Source organism: Phaenicophaeus curvirostris, chromosome 5 (assembly GCF_032191515.1).
Source record: "Phaenicophaeus curvirostris isolate KB17595 chromosome 5, BPBGC_Pcur_1.0, whole genome shotgun sequence".
Classification (NCBI taxonomy): Eukaryota; Metazoa; Chordata; class Aves; order Cuculiformes; family Cuculidae; genus Phaenicophaeus; species Phaenicophaeus curvirostris.
Window position 1 is genome coordinate 22563760 of NC_091396.1, and position 14090 is coordinate 22577849.

Genomic DNA, 14090 nt, shown 5'->3' on the forward strand with positions numbered 1-14090 from the left:
TTACTAAATGATCACTTTTCCACCCCCAGCTCCAAGATAGACACCTACACCTAGGAGAGGCTGGGGAAGGGACAGTCCAGAAAGCCACAATCTTTAACAGCAGGGGAGGCCTATCTTTTGCAGGATTTTGAACCCTTGCACCACAAAGTCCAGCTACCAGGAATGCTTCTCTGTCCATGCACTCACCATCAGAAGGTTTTCTTATCATCAGCGATGAGACAGGACTCAATAGCTTCACACAATAGTACCAGTTAATGAACAATGACAGAGTTACTAAATCTCATGTTAACCAGGTACAACACTACCCTCAGGACAGCAACTGAAAGCTACAGCCAAGTTAGCATACAAAGAATACCAAAAGGAGTTAATCTTGTTGACATATAAAAGCCTTAGACTTCTGGTACACCTGGGAAGTACATCTTGTCTCTGGCAAGCAAATAATTGCAGAGCCAAAGGCAGACCCAGGTCTGAATTCACTTAAGTTTTTGTTAAGCTCCACTGAGATAATACCAGCTGTGTAATGACCTTGAAAACATAAACAAGATCATGTTTGTCATGGAGATTTTCCAAACAGCCATCTCTTCTAAAGCTACAAAGGAGAGATTTTAGGGAGAAGTTGGATCCTAAAAAATAAAGATGCTAATTATGTTTACCATCTTAGGGTTACCATCTCCAACAGGCCACACTTGGGGATGTAGGGGAGGGGTGGATGTATGTCACTGATTCAGCTACAGTTTTCCTTTTTGAAGGAAAGTGTCAGGGAAAATTAGAAAACCATTTCTTACATAATACATACTTTGCAAATAGAAGGGAAGAAAAGGAGATATGCAGAACAAACTACCTGTTATTTCACCTACTCTGCAGACAGTTGCTTGTTAAGTAGAAGCAATTGCCTTCAAGCTGGAGGAGATGGCTAAGCACAAAGTTAGAGACAAATTGCAGCACAGATACTTAACTGTCAATAAACTTTTAACCTCACTGCTTAGGAGAACAGACATGTGCAGTGACACCCTAGCATGAGCACCTGCAAGACATTTGCAAGCCAGAGGCTCTGATGTGTACGCAGTCCCTACATGTTTGCTGTCCCTCTATTAAGGGTAGCATCGTGAAACAAGGCAACCGTTGACTGCAAGTACTGCATAAATATCACTGGAAAGACTACATTTCTCAGGAAACTAGATGGGTTTCTGAGGAAACTCTTCAACTCACACTGCAAAGGTACGTTTGTTCCTGGTGCACCTGGCAAGACATTAAGCTTCTCAAATGTTTGACTTCCATAGTTAGTCTAGTGTTGTGTGAATAATCTGACAAGTGATGGTGTCATCCAGCAAGATCCTAGATTAGAAAGCACCTATAGGGCTGTCTACAAGGGCTGTGGGTTTTCAGCATGCTTTACCACAACATGCATGTGTTGTGCATTTTGTAAAGAGGAAATGCGTATTTCACGATCATACTGTTAATAAGAAACCCACTCACAGTTCAGTATCAAAGGGCAAGACAGGTTTTAGAATTGCCTATTATCATCTCTCTATATTTGCAAGGGGTGCAATCAGATCTAAAGAACATCTGGACTTCACACTTCAGTTTGAAAGCCTGCATGTAAGTACACATTCAGACCCTACAACTGGCAAATAGAGACACTTCTTTGCTATTTTCAGTCTATACACTTATACTTGCACAGCATGACAGTATTTGCAAGACAGTATTTCTCCAAGTTAAGCAAATCTTTCCATTCAGCAAGACCAGAGACACAAGTCTGCCAAAAAAACTGGAAAAAACCAACCCAACCTCAAAAAAAAAACCCACAACCTGCCCCAGAAGTCATTTGGTTCTCCTCTCCTCTTAAAAAAAATTAAATTAAAAAAAAGACACATTACACAACTTACCAGAAATAGCAGGCAGAAGGGCAGAAGAAAAAGCCAAAACTGCTGTTTAGTGGACTTCTCCTCTTTTTGATTACCATGTATTAGAATGTTACTTGTGCAACAAATGCTGCAAGTAGGGCCCAGAAAGAGGGCTGCACACTGACTAAAACCAGCACAGTGCAGTAAAAATGCATAATTTTCAGAAAACTGGTTGGGCAACTCTGTCACTTGACTACATTGGCTCTTTAATGGCTCCAAAAATAAGACCAGCTCAGCTTTGTTTTCCTTGCTGGGAGCTGTCAGGCTGCAAACTTAATCTCTGAAATGGATGCCTCAGTAGCTCCCCTACCCACAAGCAATGCCTATGTGTCAAAGGCAGTCCCCCACAGTGGCTTGCTCCACACCTGCTCATGAAAGAGCAAAGCCCACAAACGGGACCTGCACCCTGAACTGCAGCAGAATGGCTGGCACAGACAAGCAGCACCCTGTTTGCAGCCAGGTAAGCTTCTCCTCAGCATGGCTCTGCAGCAGGCAGAGGATGCTACTAAGCATTGCCACTGCCATCAGATTCATCAGCCTGGAAAGCCCCAGTTCCAGTATGTGGGAGACTGAACCTGTGCAGGTACCCTAGACAAGATCACAGACAATCAATATGATTGGAAATCAAGTTGTTTATTAGCAAGCAAGCAAGCCTTTTGTACTTTTCTGCTATCTTGTCTAATGTTTACGTAATGCTTGGCTAAAGCCCAAAGTTTCCCCTAGTAGTTTTTGTATAAGTAATCTTGCACCTAGACTGCCTTCTTTGTTATCATGCTGTAGCTGCTTCTCGACCTTGATGTATTCCATACTTCTCCCTAGCAACCTGATAAGGCCACATCGTTAGACCAGCGTACATTCCCACACCAGTACATGCAAAAGACAGGCTCTTGAGCCTCCTTCTCATGCAAGCAATGCCTTGGAGGTCAAGAAATCTCCTCTGAGGTGCTACACAATATCCCTCCCAACACCATGTGGACTGCAGATACCTTCCGAAGATCCAGCAACCCTCTCTCCCTGCCCAAAACACCCAAAGGCTATCACAGTCCAGGGAGGAAGAAAGCCTTAACACTATCTTTTTTACTGTCTTATGAGCCAGTACCAGAGATTGCCAGACAGCGGTAGGAGCTAGGTAATATAACTGAGTTTTATCTCTTCCGCCTCCTCCTCCCATAAGATACAAGAGGTCAAGGTCAAGAAGTTTCTACTGTGAAGTTCCCTTTCAAAACAAACTGGTTTTCAGTTACTTCCATTTTCTCAGATGTGAGAACAGATAACCTAGTGGGTGTTTAGATTCAGCACACCCATGCCAAATATGTTTCTGAGAAGTTACAGCATCTGCCTAAACTGGGAAATGAAGTTTGCTACTCTGATTCTCTCCAGGAATTAGCAAGGATATAGCAAAGGAACAGAGGGAGTAGTTATACTTCAGGGACAGAAGTTTTCCTCAGCTTAGCAACTTGAACAGCAATTAAACAACATCCTCTCTCTCTCTCAATACCTTCTCTTGCGCATTGAGCTGTGGGACTGCACCCCTATTTTCCACAGACATGTGGATGGGGCTGAGCAGAGTCCAGGCACCAGCAAGGGAAGGAAGCCAAGTCCCACAAGGCTTATCCACTGCTGTTCCCAGAAGTAGTAGCCTCTCCAATAGTTCACTCCGTAGCTGAAGCCAGAGGCCAGTAGAAGCTAAGCTCCAGAGACTGCCTACCAAGAAGAGTGTAGGAGGACAAGTGCTCCTTCATGCTTCTCAGGCTGGAGCCTCAGGAGGAGCTCAGATACTGAAGTCCCACGCTGCTGGGCCTCACTAGCCCATTGGAGAGCATGTCTTCTGACACCAGGATTCTTGCCAAAACCTTTCCCCTAGGGACCATATAGATGATCTTATGTAGCAGAAGAAACACAATGAAAAATTCTCCACCAAAAAGCAAACATAGAATAATTCATTTATTACAAATTGCTTATTTGTTTATTTACAAAGAATTTATTACAAATTATTGTGAAGCTTTTGAATCAAGTCAGCTTTCTCAAACAACAGAAAAGGCAGACTGTTAGCCTACATTAATCATATCACATACTCTGTATCAGATCACTTACTGATAGCAAGGCACACATCTCAAGAAGCAGAGGTTTTAACCTTTTAGCCCCACAGTTCAAGCTGTGCTAGAAGACTACTGCAGACCCAGAGTGACTGGGAAGTCACAGAATTACTACTGGCACAGAAATATGCCTCAGCCCATGAAGGGAGGCATCTTTTGGTCTGTTCACAGAAACAGTCCCTTACTACTTATGATCTCAATAATCTTTTTTTTTTGCCAAATACATCACTTGGTAATTGCAGCACCCCCACCGGGTACCAGCTGTTTGTATGCCTGTGGCTACTGAACCACATGTGATCCTAGAGCAGAAGACAACAGATCAGCAGCTGTATTAATCATCCCTCTTTAACAAGGTCTGCCCTATCACAACCAAAGATCCCATTTGCAGGGCTTCCAGCATCCAGAGTCAGAAGTACAGGATACCTGCAAGATTCTCACACAAAGTATCCTGTGGTCTCTCCCAAACACACATATCAGGGAGGACAAGGAAAGCAACTCAGCAAACTCATTTGCTGAAAGTAGACAGGGACAGAGGTCTCCAAACTCAATGGTATGAAGCCATTCACACAACAGCAGTGCCACAACCACAAATGGCTACTGTTGGACCCATGCTCTGCTCTCACTACCCTCTACCCTAGAAGAAACTTTACTTCCCACCAGATCATCGCAGGGTCACACAAGATGCCACACCCCATGACAGCCTGTTATGCCCACTGGCAAGATTAGCACCACCACAAACAGTCTGAGGATGAACATTTCACAACATCTTGAGTTTCACACCACAGACACCACTTGACGCTACTATGCCTGCAGCATGAATAGAAAGAAAAAGCCAGAGCTATAAAAAGCTTCAGAGGAAGGAACTATGTCTCTTTCCAAAATGATGATTTACAGAGGGTAGGGGGGCACAAAAGCCCTAAATTTAAAGGGTTTAGAACACAGATGTTCTGAGTCATCCCCTTCTACTAAAAAATATACACCTGCAACCACCTTTTCCCCTTACAGTATCAATGTGAGCAATATAGTTTTACACATTTAACTGGCAGCACCCAGCCACAACAGCCAAAACTGTCACTGGTCCAATTACTCAGAGGATACAGCTCAGAAGCTATTTCATGCTTTATTTCTGGAAGCACCGATCCCATCAGGTGCTTCTCTACAATCTCCAAGATGTACAGCAGCACTATCACTTATTCCTTCCAGTTTCACAGAGCAGTCTCCTAACTCCAAGCCCTTCCTACAAGAGGACTAAAGTGGAAAAAAATCTGCATTGTACAGCAGTAAAGGACAGTACTGTAAGAAGCGAAAGTAACACAGCAAAAGCTCTTACAGAAGCCGCAGTGAAGCTACTTTGTTCCCAGCTTAAGCGTTTTGGGAAGTGAAATGTGAGAATAAGAAATCTCAGAAGATAAAGTTGGAAAAGAAGGGCGCAGTAGGAAACACAGCCAGCTGGAAGAGATGCTCAAAATCCTTTGGTTTCCCTTCTACAAAGATGGTTCTGGAGACTGAGGCAGACTGTGACACATGCAGGTGTTTTGCTACCCAGCTGAATGCTGCATTACCAGGCAGGTAATCCAGCAGACTTAATTGGAGCAACTTAATTGGAGCAATGTGAGAACATTAGTCAATTATAGACCTGCCACCTGTAGTTACTGTCACCCCTCCACCAAACGCCATCCAAAAAAAAAAAGGAAAATAATCAATCCAGCCTTCTAAGCACCACATGTGTAAGTTATGGAAGGGCCTGCTTCAAGCCAAGAGGAATATACATATGGGATAAGTTCCCCAGGAATTTGGCAGTTAAAATAAGACAGCAAAGCTTTGAAAAGCTGGGTCTGTTTTGGGAAAAGGAAGAGCCTCCCTGGAGTCTCCACCTCTATGCACGGTTGTCTGGAAAATGGGTTCAGCTGAACTCAAACCAAAGGAGGCTGGGTGGCCTTTTCTACTTTCTTGAAAGGTTCTCCTTTTCTAAATTTAGAGCACAAATATTTCAGGACACTACGTGATGCAGCAATGCTAAAAGAATGAGATGGAAGGAGTAGGAGTTCAGCAGTATTTAAAAAGAACTTTTATCGCACATAACTAACTGATTTACAGATACGAGATAAGCTTCAAGGCACAGATAAATGCTCTTTTTTTTTAAAAAAAAAGGGTGAACAGTTAGCAGCACTGTTTAATCTTTAATTAGTAAATAATAACTGAGAATAAGATTACTTTTTAATAGGGCTGCAGACGATTTTTCTCCCTCTGTTCTACCACCCTATGCTTCTTCCCTCACAGCCTGTTCCTCAGAGGCCATTTCTACTTTACATTCATTCTACAATTTTTAGTCAAGCCAAACATATTAATGACCCTGAATTACAGCAACAGGTCTCATGCATGCTACCTAAGAAGGCAAGGGCTGTGACACAAGGCTCCCTTCACCCCCAGGGTATATACCCATCCCTGGATAGTGCAGTAGCTTGAAATTCAGCCCAGCAAAGCCCTGTCGACAGTTCCTCCCCTCCAAGGGCAAGCTACCAGCAGGAGAGCCAGCCACTGTAGGACACTAGGTCTCTCCACTGAGACCCTGGCTACAAGAGTAATCAGATAGTACCACAGAAGCACGGCTACTGACTCAGCTCACTTCACACACCACTGCTGCGACTGTTCCTCCTGACAACAAACACCCTGTGGTGAAGGCTGTTTCTTTTCTGGGCAAACAATAAGCTGCTTGTTTAGGTTCCCATGGGACAACACTGGGGGCACAGCCATCTACTTGTACATACACTGGCAGGTTTTACTCACAGCTGATAGCTGGGCTAGGAAGGTTTTCCATCTGCCTGAACCTACATAAAGCAAGAACTTACTGTTTTACTACAGGGTCAAGTTCAAACCACTACCACGAGAGACTCTAAAGCTGCAACATGATGGATTGGGAATGAATGAAGAATCACCTAGGCTCTGAAACCACCAGCAGGACCACCATCAAATCCAAGGAGCCTTTGAGATCTTGGACTTGGACATCAAAGCAGCCTTAGTTTTCCCTTGAAATAGCCTCTTCTGCCAAGGCAGCAAGTAGCTTGATGCTCCTGCTGACATTAAGAAATTCCCACGCAGTTTCAGCAACAGCAGTTTTGTTCCTGGAAGCTGTGAGTCAATGCCTCCCCCAGCGAGCAGGGGCAAGAGGAAATTCTGACCCATCAGGTTCCTTACATCAGGTGGGAGAGGTGCCAGTGGCTGTGGACATTGCCTCCCACCTCTTAAGAGCAGGCACAACCCCCCTCCCTGCATTTTAGCCGCACTCAGACGAGGTGTTATACCCCTGGAGAATCTTGTGGGAGGGACCTGCTGAGCCCTGTGCACAGAGAGCAGCCACTTCCTGCAGAAAGCCCCACAGAGAGGCTGGGGCTCGCTTGCTCGGCCGACCTGACCCACAAGACGCCACTCCACTCACCACCAGCCTCCACAGACCTCTGTTGTACCCACAGCATCCCCTCCACTCCCATGCAGCATTCCCAGGGGGGTGCGCAGACTCCCTGGGAACAAGAGAATAGCTGCGCCTTTGCCTTGTTTCACATGGCTCCCCAGGGCTGTGCCATCCAGGTGCGGTCTAGCACTGTCCTGCACAGCAGCTGCCAAGCAGAAATCCTCTCTAGTTAAAAGAGCTTCCTTTGGGAATAGATAGATTTACTGCACAACTCAGAGGGCTCTTTAGTTATTCAGTGTGCAGTGCCTCTGCACACCTGCATTAGAAAGGGACCTGAATGCAAAGAAGAGCCCAGAAGCTTCTCGGACTGCTGCGAAAGAACATCCAGGCAGCTGAGTTTTGTCTAGTTGGTGTTTCCCCCTCCAGAAAAGGCTTCAGACATGAGCACAATTAGAACAGTAGCCTGCCTTTTAAGACCCAGTTTCTTCAAGCATTCAGCACAGATGCTGCAAAATAGCTCACGTGTCTCCTTGGTCAGCGCAAAATTCAAGGCAACAGCAGGGGTGGGGAAATAGCCTTGCTAACTTCCAGGTCAGCAGTCTCCTCAACCCAAGTCCAGCGCAGTATTCTGGATCTATGCTTCTGTATGAATAGGCAGCCTTACTCTATGACCACAAGATATTGAAGAGGAGCAAGGGGATAAATAAACTGTCTCCTAGTAAAGCACACTGGGAAGTTGAGGACATTCCAGTGAAGCCACTCAAGGCTGACTCATCACCAGCAGCTTCAGTACAGGCTGACACACACAACAGAAACATGACTGGCTTCACAGCAATCAAGAGGATACTGATTGCATCACATCACCAGCACGCAACAAGTCCCCAAACCAATGCACAATAACTGCTGTACTAGAGATTGTGTCCTATCACAGCATCAGCCAAAATGGCATCCATTTATGCAAAGAATACTCTGCAAATTATTTGATTAGAAGCAGAAAGGGGAGGAGCAGAGCAGTCTGCATGGTGCCTTTCAAAAGCAGGCATGCTAGTTCTGGGGATCAAAGTAAAAAAAAAAACCTACTTAATACTGACACCACTAAACACAGAACCTCTTCAACTTCTGTCCACATATATTCCAAGTAAGCGATTTGCAGGACCAAGGAGAAATCAGAAAAAAAAAAACCAACCACACAACAAACTCCAAAAAATCAGGTAGAAAGGGAATAAGAGATGCCCAGCACAGATATTTCTGCCTTTGAGGCTAGAGCATGTAGAAACTGAAATGCCATGAAAGGTGCAGAAACTTCTCTGGAAAGGTCTAACTAAAGCATTGAGTCATTTTGTGCAATATCAGAGCTCCTCTAGTTAATTTAGACTTCACAATCGATTTCTGACCAAACTGCTAATCATCTATCACAGGAGACATGCTGGCTCCAGGAGTTTAGGATTTGCATATTCTTACATTATGGATGATGGCAGCAGCCCTTGCAGTCCTAGCCAAGCAACAAGATGCCACTTCCACTCCTGATCCCATACCAATATAACAGAGGCTGTGATCCCCCTGATGAAGAAAATACCTAGAGGCAATGACTCAAACCTGTGCCAGTCTGGTATGCCAGTCCAAGCAAAATCAGGGTCCTGAAGCTGGTTGTTTTTAAAACTAAACAGATTGTTTGCTGCATGTAGAGACAGGAGCTGAGGGTGTCAAGCTCTTGTATGGCCCCTCAAACCTATCCTGGTGAGGGCACAGAAACCTGACTGACCACAGAGGCAGTGGCCAAAGGAAGGTGCTGATGGAAGACATGGCCATATCCAGTGACCAGTAACCTCTTCACCAGGGCAACTCTGGAAAATAGCCTCTTTCATTCCAAACAGGTAAAACTAATTTACAGCAAGTTCAGGCCCTGCTATCCAAATTCTTGTAAGCCATTTCCTCTTCTTCCCCTCTACTAAACTGCCTCCATGTTAATGGATGGGGATCAGCTGGACAAGGGACCAAAGGCGGTCCCCAGCTCCAGCTGTGTGAAGGTCAGCTTTGGTCAAGGCGGATGGCTGCACCTCTGATGGGTCATCTCTCCCTTTGTTTACATACGAGACCTTCCTCTGACCAAAGCACAATTATTTTTGCCTATAAGGGGAACTCTCCATTACATAACTTCAAATCTCTGGACTGCTGGAGATCCTAACATATATAGCTTGTCCCAGATCAGCGTTTCTCCACTACACATGGCCATGGGATTATCATTGTACTGGAAGAGATCAGCAATCTGCTTACAGACCAGCAACAGTTTTGCAGTAAAGTGTAAAGCACTTCTGTGATGCACATTTTTGCTCAAGGCTGCACTGCAGAGAAACTAAAACAGCAGCCCAGCGGCAACCTTAACAAATACCACCAGTCCTTTGTCCATATGCAAGGTTCCTGGTGGCACAGGAGAGCTGGCCCTTCCCAGCTCCTGAGCACCTTAAGAACAGGTACACACTTACCTCAGCAGTAAGTTTCAGAAATTAAGTACATACACCACACTTCAACTTGACTTGCTTTTAAATGGTGTTGTCCCAGTTCTGCAGCTTCATCAAGGAGAGAAAAGAACTAGAGCAGTCAGGCAGACAGCCCATGCATGCACCATTTCCCACAGGAGAAAGCCTGCCTTCAGCTTAAGTCTCCTTCCCTCTCTTCCCTGCATTTACTTTGGATGAATCCCAAACCACCCAGCTTCCCTGGCCCTACAGTGTCTGAGAGGACACACACTTGAGTACTGAGCTGGCTGTCTCCAATCTCCACCCCAACAGATTAATGTCTTGTTCCTTTTTTTTGCTGTCATCTGCCAGGCAGCCCCTTTCACAGACCTGTCCACAGTAACGCCTCATCTTTCTTCCAGAAAATTGGCTCGCTCTGAATCTGTCAGCACATGCAAGCGATGATTTAAGCAATCTCCAGCACGCAGTTCCTTGTGCTTCACTTATCACCCTGTCTAGGTTCAAGACAGCCATTAACTGCTTCGGTGTTTATGAGCACTGATAGCCCAGCAATATTTCAGCAAACAGGCTCTGCCACAGCCAACCAATCACCAAAGCACTGCTGGCGCTGGCTGAGTATCTCTCACTATCGCTTTAACCATACCAAGAGACAGCCTGTAATTTTTAGTCTTTCCTCCATTTCATTCCCTCTTTGAGCATACAGATGAGCCAGGAGGACATGGAGGCAGTTAGGTAATAATTGTAGTTCATTACGCAGCTCCTAAGGGGAAGGTGGCTCATATGGCCATCACTTTGTGCACGTGTCAGTAATCACCTACCCCTGCAAAGCTATGATCCCATATTCTCCCAACAGAAGTATCAGTGCAAGAGCATGGTTTATTCCTTAGATCAAAGATGACAACCACAGCAGGGGCAAAGGCTATTGAGCCTAGCTCACCTTTTACTGTACATCAGGACTCCAGATCTCAGAATGCCATAACCCATGTTCTGGGACAAACTGAGGCAGGGAAGGAGAAGAAGGGGATGCAGATACGGTGTTCCTGGTTTAGAGAGGTGAAGTTAAGGCACTCTAGGGTGAGGGCCAGAGTTTCTGGCAGTAATAAATTACTTTTGATGTGCACAAGATTTTCCAAAGGGGAAACTGAGCAAGAAGCAAAAGAACTGAGGCTCTGGTCACACCTAGTTGCACAGGGTCGCTGGAAGTGTTGCTGCCTACGTCAGCCTTTCAAACCACTCAAGCATAGCCTGAACCCTGCTAGACCCACGCTGTCACCTCCCACTCACCTGTGAGCAGGAACAGAAAGGAAACCAGGAAGAAAGTTGCCATGCTACAGGCACCATTGAAGTGGAACAATAATTACCACTTCAGATAGCATGGGGCACAGTCCACCTCCCATCATCTCCCTGGTTTTCCCATAACAGATCCTGAGCCATCAGTGCCTCAGGTCCTTGGGCAGTGTCCTTTACTTCTGCTGCATACTTCCCACTGTATCATTGCCACAAGGCAACAAAACCCACAGCCATGGTTTGAGGTGCAAAGCACCCTGGAGCCTGTGTTTACCAGAAGTTTGCAAAATTCCCACCTTCACCTCCAATTTAAACATCTACTGCCTGCACTCCTGGATGGTCCCTTGCTGCCTTACAGCTGTGACTCAAGGATTCAGAGATACAGGAGATGGATGAAACCTCTCCTCAGCTAGTTAGACAAGGAATTCCATATGAAACAGCACTCCACTGTACCCAACTTACCCCCTGCTATTCGTGGAGTTTGAAATGGGGTGGGGCTTGGACAGCAGGGGCAGGAAACCTCCATAGAGCTGTGGGAAGGCTTTGCTGGAGCACCTCCCATTAACAGCTTACTCTTGTAGGTCACACTACACCTGCTTGCCCCCTGAGAACTAAAATAGAGACAATAATAGGAATGAAGAGAGTCCAGATGAGCCACATCATTAAAGCCGCTAAATCCTCTTAAGGGAGGAGCTTCTATGCAGCAGAACAGATTGCCTGTGGGGAGAATTTCTCCAGGCACTGAGCTTGCATCTTGCTCTATTTCAGCTACATGCAGGTAGGAAGCTGAGCAAATGCTGCAGGGCTTCACCCAGCCACCTTTGCCCTGCAGTACAGACAGGAGAATGTTGTCACAACAGTCCCTAGAGCCCACATCAATGATGAAGAAGCCCAGGCCGAGAGCCACCACAGATTGAAACTATTTTTGGAACCAAGACCGTTTTATGAAAGAGGTGTTAAATGAATGGATGTTTAGAGAGAGGGGAGATTACTCCTGTGAGCCACTCCAAATCTGCAAATCAGTTTGCAGAGCAGTTGGCAAAGGTCCTTTTCACCCATGTGGCAGCCCAACATGAGCAAGTATCCATAGATTTTACTATTTTTAAATAAGCACAACAACTGTAGGTGTGGGAGTTCTTGCTCTAGCCGAAGGACCTGAAGCAAGTGTGAATGTTAAAAACTACCCTACCATAAAAACTACAAAGAGGTCCTGAAACCAGACGCTGGCAGGACTTTCGACACCCATGCAGTGACACTGCAGAACAGGTCAACGACCACCCACACCAGTGCCCTTCGCCCTCATTAGCACTTTCTTTCCATTTAGTCAGACGTGAGTAATCCGTCATTTTTACAGCTTGTTTGTCATATGCTTATCTTGATATCAGCATCTGGCAGCATGCAATTGAGACTGCTCCTCTCACTAGAGAACTCCTCGTAGATTTTCATAGCAGTGTTTCTATACTTGAACATTGTGGTCCAACAAAAGCATCCTAGCCACACACTTCTGCTCAGCAGTTCTCATACAGCAAGCAAGTTTCTCAGTAGCAGGTTCACACCTCGGGCTTCGAAGACAAGTATTTCTGTCAAGTCCACGACGACCAAGAAAGGAGAGGGGGGAAACCCAAACAACAGTCTTCTGCAGAGGAGCAGTATCACTGACAGCAGATTTCAAAACAACAGTCTTCATTTGTATGCCTTCACTCACACAGAAACACAGTGTTTTCTAAAGCGACACATCAAGAGGCCTCACTAGCACTGGGATACGTTACATCCCTGTGAACCTTTACCACCAGCAGCAGCACAAAAAAATCTCAAAAAGCTACTCTTCTCCCAAGCTGCCACCTTCGAGCGTGCAGCAGCGGGACACGCTGCCTTTCCCTCGCACAGCTGGTAAAGTTTCAGGCTCTCATCTCATGCACAAGATGGAAACGTTAGATTTGGTCCAAGACATGGGAACACTTCAGTAACTAGCTTTATAGTTAACCGAAGCCAATATTTAGATTCCAGGATGGCAGGTTTTTTCCCCAGTTCTTTTTTTTTTTTTTTTTTATTGAGCATTCCATTTGATGTTGAAGGCTACACAGCAAAGCGTATGTTCTCTCTTTCATGCTCTGGGGCAGCAACAGGATGCTTGGGTTCTAAGAAGCCCTTATCCTCATATCAACAGACTTGTTAACAGTCACGCTGCAAGACAATTCACTGCCAACACCCACCGAGCTGTCGAAATGCAACCACTGCTCTAAATCCCCTCTTTTCTGGGCTCTTAGTAGGGAGGTAAGAAAGGGACGCAGCAGGCTGGGGACAGCACCGGATTTCTGTAGTCGCAATAGGGGTAAGATCGCTCCAGAAGCATCTAACGCGCATCTTAGCGACTCGAGACGGAGCCTGGCCGGAGGCAGCCGAAAGACCCGAAAAGACGAAACCCCGAAAGACGCGACAGCAACAACGCGACCCCAAACGCACCGCGCCGGAGGACGATCCGCACGCCAGCTCCGCGCGAGTCCCCCCGTGGGGAGTTCGAAAGTGAGATTTCCTCTCCCGGGAGGGGTCCCCCCTCCCGGGAGAGGAAATCTCACTTTCGAACTCCCAGGAGCGGCGCTGCCAGCCCCGCGGGGACCACCCGGTCCCCCCGCACCCACCTGCCCCGCCGGCTCCGCGCCGCGTTCCCTCCGCCGCGCCCCGTCTCGGCCGCTGGACCCGCGGGGCGGAGCCGGCGGCTGCGCTGAGCCGCCCCGAGGCCGCCCCCGCTCTCCTCCCGCCCCGTTTTTGGGACCCCAGTGGCGGCGGCGTCCCGCTGCCACCAGGCAAAACGTCCTGATTTCACGGGCTCCTCTCAGCCCCCGTCACCTTGCGGGGCTTCGGCCGCTACCGCATCTTCTCCAGCCGCGCTCCGGACGCCTCGCTCCGCTTGGGGAGG

General features: G+C 46.6%; 1 protein-coding gene across 2 annotated transcripts in view; it reads right to left on the reverse strand.

Moving 5' to 3' along the window:
- The window catches only part of CD82 (CD82 molecule), a 346751-nt gene that overhangs the window by 28026 nt on the left and 304635 nt on the right, over nt 1-14090 (reverse strand). The window contains exon 1 of one of the 2 annotated variants that reach the window (XM_069857923.1): nt 1887-2011. The exons of the other annotated variant lie outside the window; for it this stretch is intronic. The gene's annotated coding sequence lies outside the window, so the exon portion shown is untranslated. Of the gene's footprint in view, nt 1-1886; nt 2012-14090 lie in introns of those variants that run through there. 2 annotated transcript variants of the gene reach the window in all.